Raw genomic sequence first — 8,404 nt, 5'->3', positions numbered from 1 at the left:
GTTCGGATTGGCCGAATTCCGAACCTTGCAGGTTCGGATTGGGCCGAATCTGTGGGAAAATCCGGGAATTTTGGGTGTTTTTTTATTTTTTGGGTGTTTTTCCATTATTTGGTTCGTAGGTTATATTATACCAAATTTTTCAGGATAGTCAATAGACTGTCCTTATGCTAACCCCCAAGTTTGGTGAAGTTTGGATAAGGGGGGCCAAAGTTATGGACCTTCAAAGGGGGTGCCCCTATCCCCCATTGTTTCCAATGGGAACTAAGGAGATGGGGCACCCCCTTTGAAGGTCCATAACTTTGCCCCCCCCGATCCAAACTTCACCAAACTTGGGGGTTAGCATAAGGACAGTCACCTGATGATACCCTGAAAATTTGGTGCCAATATGTCAAAAAATGCGCCCCCTGCAGGCACACCCAGAAATATGTCCAAGATTCTGAGCCCTATTACATACACATTGCTGTAAATCAATTACTCAGGCCAGGGTGACCTTCTAAGGCTAGGGCACTAGTCTCAGGGTGGTCATCTGAGATCTCTCCTGATGACACTCCCTCTAAAGTTTGGTGAAGTTTGTTATCGAGGGCCATGGGACCTCATGGTGCCCTATCCCTCATTGTTTCCAATGGGAACTGTTGAGATGTGGCCTGAGGGTCCATATCTTGTCTTCTGGGGATCCAACTTCACCAAACCTGGGTAGTATCATCGAGAGAGTCCTAAGATACCTGAAAGAGTCTCAGTTGCTTTAAAATTCTGGTTTGTGTTTTTCACCACTCACTCACTCCAGCAGGCTTCATGTGGGAGGGAGTGGGTGAAAACATGTCCAGAATTTTAAAGCTAGCAGGACCAAACTTTCAGGGTATCTTTAGGATACTCTCCTGATGATACTACCCAGGTTTGGTGAAGTTTGGATCAGGGGGGCCAAAGTTATGGACCCTCAAAGATGTAGCCACATCTCCTTAGTTCCCATTGGAAACAATGGGGGATAGGGGCACCCCCTTTGAGGGTCCATAACTTTGGCCCTCATTAACCAAACTTCACCAAACTTTAGGGGTGTCATCAGGAGAGTCTCCAGGTGATACCCTGAAAGTTTGGTGCTGCTAGCCTTAGGAATGCACCCCCTGCAGGCACCCCCAGAAATTCCCAATTGACAGCAATGGATTGTGTAAATGTAGAACAAAGAATCTCACAAACACAACACAAAGACTTTCCCCTTCCCAAGACACCTTCAAGCACCTCTGAGGATGCCAGCCAGCCACAGAGGCAGCCCAAACAAGGGGAGCAGCACCCACCAGACTCCGGACACACAGCACAGAACTCCCAAAACACTTCCAAGAGCAGGTTGCAAGTGGGTACACAGGTCTCTTTGCCCTGCAGCCTTCCCAAGACACCTTCAAGCACCTCTGAGGATGCCAGCCAGCCACAGAGGCAGCCCAAGCAAGGGGAGCAGCACCCACCAGACTCCGGACACACAGCACAGAACTCCCAAAACACTTCCAAGAGCAGGTTGCAAGTGGGTACACAGCCCTCTTGCTTCTGGTGGCTTCTTAGGCCACCTTCAAGCACCTCTGGAGATGCCAGCCACCCACACATGCAGGCCAAGCGAAGGGAGCAACAGCTACCAGACCCCGGTCACGCAGCAAAGTACTCCCAAAATACTATTGATGTGATCTTCCCTCATGGCACAGTAATTTCTCAGAAGGATGCAGTCGCACAAAGAATTCATTAAAGTGTCAGTTAACCTTTATTGCAACTGCAGAACTTTTATACATTATAAGAAGACATCATATACACAAATACAAATAAACATAATATAGCCCAGAAAACCCCCCACAACCAGTTGTTCGCTGAAGTATCTCATAACTCTTCCCCCCCCCCCATATCCCAGCTCTCTCAGAACTCTGTCTGTTCCAGCAGGGAATTCCAGAGAAGCAAATAGAAAAAATGAACACTCTGTTCAACAGCACTGTATGCAAAACAGCAACATTTGTACATGCCACCCAACCCCCCATCCCCCCCCAGAGATGCTTAACAGCAAAAACTGGTTGAGTTTCTTCTGCCCTCCCTCCTTCCCCCCAGAGTCTTAACTGTAGGTGTCTTCCAGGCAGTTCTCCTCAGGTGTTGGATTGACCATCATGGCAGCCTCTACTGTCTTCCTGAAATGTCCATCCAAGCTCAGTCTCCAACATGAAATGGGCTGGGAAAAATCACCTGTGCCCCTGCTGCAATGTCATTGTCCAATGTCCAGTCCATTTTGGGGCCCAGATGCACTTCTCCTCTTCACAATCCAGAAGCACTCCTTCTTGGAAACAATCCAGCTTTGGTACCCATTCTGAAGTGTGATGAATGGAAGCCATCAGGAAGACATCACAGGAAAAGGTGTGACCCATCATCACACATTTGCAAGACAATGGATGTGGCTCCTTCCAGTCTTTCTATAGCGGTTGCCTCCTGAAAGCAGAACACACACAATTCCCTCAATTGAGCAGCATTGGCCTCCTCCTCCTTCACCACCCCACCCTCACACACCATTCCCACAGGAATGTTTGGGACACCTTCCTTGTCCCAAACATTGCAGAGGCCCTCCAACAAGGCATCTATGTAATCAGAGTAGACGGGGAGGTTTTGCAAGAAAATGCATGCTGAACATACCTGTAGCAGTCTCAACCTGGAATGTTACTGCAGCACTGACAGACCACCACAATGCTATTGGTCCTTGGGAGGGAGGCCTCAGAAGGATGAGAGGGAGGGGGTTTGCCCATGGCGACTGCACCCTGGTCCTCCTCTCTCGCACGCTCACAAACCGTTACAGCCTTCCTCATAGGTTGCACCTTAGGTCATGTGGCTGCCCTTCATCATTGGCCCCCCCTTTCCCCAGGACCGCTGACAGGCTGTCAGCTTGGGGTCCAGGCATCTATAGATGAATGGGAAAACAAGGAAATGTCACAGTTGGTTAGTGGTTCCACTTCTCATGGAAAGAAGATTCCTTTCCAATTTCTCCATTTTCACAGCAGGGGACAGAGAGCAGATGTGCAACCTACCTTCCCGAGTCTGGGGAACACTTTCAGAAGAGGACTGGCATGCTGCCCAAGGCCGCTGTGGTGGTGGTGTTCTTCAGCATATTTCCTGGAAAAGCAAGAAACCAGGGAAACTTCAGCACAGTGTACAAACTTTCAAAATGACACGCTGTATGGCAAATCATTTAATAAAGTTTGGCTGAGGCTTCAGAACTTTTCAGACTCACCTTGTCATCATTTCTGCCCCTTTTCATCAGTGCTCTTCCGCCAACTCCTGACACTTCATCTTCCCTGTGCAGAACTCAACAGAAAAACTGTCAGCTGGGACTCAGGGACATTTTACTTTATTTTTATTTATTACTAATTTTATATACCACTCCTCCACCAAAGGGCTCTGTGCGGTGCAAATCATTAAATAACAAAGAGAACAAGTGGAGCACATGAACAAATGCAAATATGAATAATACAGGCTCCATTAACCATAACTTGAAACCAATTGAAATACAGCGATGCAAAACTGGCAGCATCGAACATTAAAGCCCTTGCAAGAGGGGGAATGGTGGGCCCCCTAGGTTTTAAACGGACCCAAGATGTGAAGGAGAACAAGAGAGAGCATCCATGAACTCATGGTTTGGCAACAGCTTCTGGCAATCCTCTGGATTCTTTGGTCTGCAGGTTGTGTGCAGTGCACCTTGAAGCTTACAAATTATGCCCTGACCTGCTGCGGGAAAGTGCCTAATGGGGAATTTAGATTGGGTGGTGGTGGTGGGACACGGATGGGAAAACCCTGGCTTAGAGGTCCCCCTCCCACATCTCCCCAGACCACATGGCCACTGGGGATTGGTGTGGGCTTGGCTGCAGGGTTTTTTTGACATTAGGGGCTGGGGTGGGGGGTCACAAATTGTGCTTGGACAGTGCCCTAAGTGCTAATTTAAGATGGGGAGAGCGTTCACCCTCACCACCCACAGCAGACTCACAGACGATGCAGGCAAAAGCATGTGCTCACGTCATTCATCTGAGAAGTCCAACTGTGGATAGTCAAAAAGCCGCAGATTGACCTGGAGGAAGATCAGCTGCTGCACATTCCAGGGTTCTAGCCGCGAGCGCAATGGGTCAAACACGTTGCCCATCGCAGAGAACACACGCTCACTCTGGACGCTCGTCGGAGGGCACGAGAGGAGCTCCAAGGCCACGGCAGAGAGGTCCGGCCAGACAGACTCCTTCGTGGCCCAGTATCTCAGTGGATTGGCATCCTGCGGCTCGTAGGGCTCTGCAAGGTAGTCCCTCACCACCGCAGCACACGTCACCTCTCTCGCACGCCTCGTCACCCCAGAGGGACCGACTGCCCGCCCGATGAGCTGCATCTCCAAGGTCATCGTGGCGGCTGGACTGGGGGCAGCAAATACTGGGTTGGGAGGAGCGGGAGGAGCACCAGCCCCTTCTGAGCTGGTGCTAGCCCTCGCCCCCCCCTCACCTAGTGCTGACACCCTTCGCCCATGCACCTGCTCAACACACTGGATGAGAATGTCCCTCCAGTGCAAGAGCTCCCCGGTCCTCTCGGCGATGCTGCCCTTGATGCGCGGGTCGCACATGGTCGCCAACATGTACTCCTTTTTCTGAGTGAGAGGCTCCAGGCCACCATTGCTGGAAGCTCTACGCACTAGAGCTGCCAAGACTGCCGGAAGCATGTCTGCACGTACTTCAGGTGACTCTTCAAGTGTGGCCAGGTTCTCACGGGCCGTCAGGACCATGGAGCTGTACTCCAGAGCCAGCTGCCGCAGTCAGACAAAAAGCAACAGTGTGAAGTCCCAAAGGGCTTAAGGATCCCCATCAGTCTGAGAGACAGTCAACCACTTTCCTGGTTGAGCTGGTTTCCTCGCACCGCCATCTCGAAGAAGGCGGCGAGGGCTCCTTCTGCTCCACCAATCGCTCCAGCATGGCGTGGGTGGAGTTCCAGCGAGTGCCTACGTCGATGATCAGGCGGTGCTGTGGCACGCCTGTCAACACCTGCTTCTCACGCAGCAAGTGAACAGCTCTCACACTGCGTGAGAAGTGACCCACAATGTGCCGGCATTTCTGCAGTAGAAGCCGGAACGAGCAGGTCTCAGCGTCCATCCCAGATTCCTTTCCGGAGCCCAGGCCAAGGGCATCCTTCATCACAAGGTGCAGAAGGTGGGCCGCACAGTAAATGTGCTTCTGGCCCAATGCCCCTGCCGCTGAAATCATGTTGGTTGCACCGTCAGTCACCATGTAGCCGATGGTGAGGTCCCTGCCTACCCACTCATCTAACTGTGGCTGGACGGCTGCAGCAATGTTTGCGGACGTGTGCGCCACGTTGAGGACCTCAGCGTGGAGCAGAGCACAGCGATGGCCGGCCCGTCCTTGTCCCTGCCTGGCACTGGGACCCCCACCCCCACCCAGGACTTCCTCGGGCTGCCACCAGTGCGCCGTGAGGGCAAGGTAGGCACTCTCCGCCTGGCTACAGGTCCAGATGTCCATGGTGAAGTGCACAGTTCTCCCACAAGCGCGGGACAGCTGTGCCTTCACATAGGCCTTCGCAGATCTGTAAACCGCTGGCAACACGCTCTCTCTCAGCCGGAACCTAGAAGGAGGTGTGTACCAAGGAGCAAGGGAGCGGAGAACCATACGGAACCCGATGTGCTCTACAACTCTGTAGGGCTCAGCATCAATGGCCACCATGAGGCCAATGGCGCGATCAGTCCTACGTCCTATTGTTTTCCTGGCACCCCTGGACACGCTAGTGTCCCCCTCCCCACCAAGCATCTCAGTGAGAGTTGCTTGGCGTCCCTGACCTACCGGAGGCTGTGCTGCACGTACAGCAGGGAGAGCACGAGTGGAGGTCGATGGACCACTCCCCTCAGGCCTGGCTGATGGCCAGCTGGCCACCTGACCAGCCTGTCTCTCCTCCTGAAGAAGCACAGCCTGGTGGTGCTTCTTCAGATGCTTCCGGAGCCCCGACGTGGTGAGATGACTCAAGTCTCTCCCACGACTGACCCTTGCCCTACACAGCAGGCAGTGTGCATAACGGGGATCATCCGGCTGTACCCGGAAGTGCTTCCAGGCTGCGGATGTTAGGGTGGCCCCACGCTGGCCAACAGCGCTGGGACCACCAGGAGCCACCTCCTGTGAGGAGCTCTGGGTAGACACGCTGTGTCTAGGGGGCTGAGGGGTGGATGCCTGAGGGAGAGGGGGTTGAGATGGCAGCCCCGTGACTGGCACCTCCATCTCTTCCTCCTCCTCCAACTCCAGCCTCCACTCCTGAGTCCCCTCAGAGGACCTGCTGAGATTTGGAAGGCTCAGGAGAGAAGATGGTGACGCCGACACCACCTCTTCCCCTAGGCCCTCCAGCATCATCTTAGTCCTGGGGGTGAACAGGTTAGAGGGCCGTTCGTCCTCCTCCATGGGCACCACCAGGATCAGCTCAGCCTCCTCCTCCTCCTGCTGCTGGGAAGTGGCAGGAACATCAGCAACTGGAGGAGGATCAGGCTGTGCAACAGGCCCCTGCACAGTGCCTGCACCTGCCATCTCCTGTGAGGGTGGATCTGCCCCAGGAGCCACCTCTGCACCAAAGAGCACCTTGTGAGGTGGCCTAATGGTGCCACCCCAGCCAGACAGCAGGGTGGAACAAGGCGGCTGTGAGGCAGGTCTCCCCACAGGGCGGGGGCAGCCTGGAGGGCCCCCCTCCCCCTCCCCCTCTCCCTCCCCTCCACCCCTCTAGTCTTCTGCTTCACTTTCCCCCCAGGGCCCCTCTGTTGTCCCTTCCTGCCACTCATTGCGTTTCCCCTTGGGCAAAGCCTGTCTAACTGAGGAGGGGGTGTTTAGCTGCCCTGCCTACCTTTCCTGAGCTGGCGCCTAACAACCCCTAACTTCTTTTTAGGAGCCCTCCCACCAGTTTTGTTTTGTTTTTTTACAGAGAAAGGTTCTCCTAACCTGACTTGGCTAAATGAACAATGGGTTGTTTAAAAAACTAACTGGTGACCTGTCGCTAGTCCTATCTCAGGTTAGCCTCCAATTACCCTGACCTGGAGATGCAAGGTGAAACTTTTTAGCAGAGATGAACTACAGTTGACTCTACACCTAGCACTAGTGGTACTACTGAAAGCTTCCCCAAATTCGCAGGGAACCTGAGTGAAGCTGCTCTAAGGAATCTGAGCCCTAACCAGCTGTGGCCTAAATCAGGCCACCTTCAACAGTGGCGAAGGTGGGACTGAACTGAATCCAATAAGCCCACTTTTGACCTATTTTTTAAACTATTTAAGAAGCACAAAACCTGCAATCTTGTTTAACCTGCAACTATCCTATTAAGTTGGATATTCAGGATCCCTACAAAACTGAATTAAAGAATTCTATTGTGCCCTATAAAACCCTATTGCTAGTAGGCCCTGTTTAAAATCTAAAAATTTCTAAAACTGTCCACCATCCCCCCCACCAACCCTCAAATCAAACAGAACCCAGAAAGAATACCAGGCAAGGCTACCACACCTGAGCCTGGAAAAGCCCCCCCCCCTCACACACCCAGAAACCACAACAGTTAAACAACAGGCAAACTGAGAAGGGCCAGTAAGCCTTGGCTGACAACTGGGCTGGCTAACCCCCCCCCCCAACGCACAGTCCCCAAACCCAGTAAGCAAACTTCAACTGTAACAGTAAGCAGAAACTGCTGTTCAACTCAAGTTAGTAAAAGGAAAAGCAGAGCAAACTTGCGGTTAGTGAAGTAAAACCCTTCTGGAAGATGTCCTTGGCAGGGCTGGCTGGTCCCACGAAGTTCTGGTCCCACGAAGTTCTGGTCCCACGAAGGCTGGCTGGTCCCACGAAGTTCTGATCCCACGAAGTTCTGGTCCCACGAAGGCCGGCTCTCTCCAGTCACCACCACCAGGTAGAAGCAGAGCTGTCTCTCTCCATGCTGTTTGGCACTGAATGGGCTAGGTGGCCCACTGGCTCTGCTATTTATGTCTTTGGGCCAGCAAGGCAGCCTAGAATGAATCCCAGGGAACAGAACCGTTCTTTGATTGGCCAAGGAGTGATTTTGGCAGTTGAACTCACTCCGCATTGGCCAGTTTAAAAGGTTTCCCTCCCATTTTTTTCCACCGCATGGTCCTGGCAACCATGTCTCACACCTAAAAACCAATGCAATGCAATAATGCAATGAAGCACAGGAGATCCTGTAAGGAGGATCTTGTTGGCACAGGGAAATCAAATCAGTTCATGAAGTCTCTGCCACCTTCAACCACAGCTTCCCTGTTGAAACAATTGTAGGCATGAAGCCTTCCCTCCCAGTAGACACAATGCATATCAGATTTGTCTCTGTGAAGATGCCAGCTATGATGTGGTGGTGATTTTTGGGTGACAAAGTGTTACAACTGTTACAA

The 8,404-nt window shown here is 52.5% G+C and overlaps 1 long non-coding RNA gene across 1 annotated transcript; it reads right to left on the bottom strand.

The window, feature by feature from the left end:
* Positions 1-1,722: 1,722 nt before the first annotated feature.
* Positions 1,723-3,334, bottom strand: LOC125439198. Its single transcript, XR_007245496.1, has 4 exons — positions 3,242-3,334; positions 3,039-3,123; positions 2,650-2,911; positions 1,723-2,448 (listed from the first exon to the last, which is right to left on the bottom strand). It is a non-coding gene; the product is annotated as an uncharacterized LOC125439198 (long non-coding RNA).
* Positions 3,335-8,404: the final 5,070 nt, after the last annotated feature.

The sequence above is a fragment of the Sphaerodactylus townsendi genome, linkage group LG09 (assembly GCF_021028975.2).
Source record: "Sphaerodactylus townsendi isolate TG3544 linkage group LG09, MPM_Stown_v2.3, whole genome shotgun sequence".
NCBI lineage: Eukaryota > Metazoa > Chordata > Lepidosauria > Squamata > Sphaerodactylidae > Sphaerodactylus > Sphaerodactylus townsendi.
The sequence above is the reverse complement of the archived record's forward strand: the minus strand, read 5'-3'. Positions and strand labels throughout refer to the sequence as shown.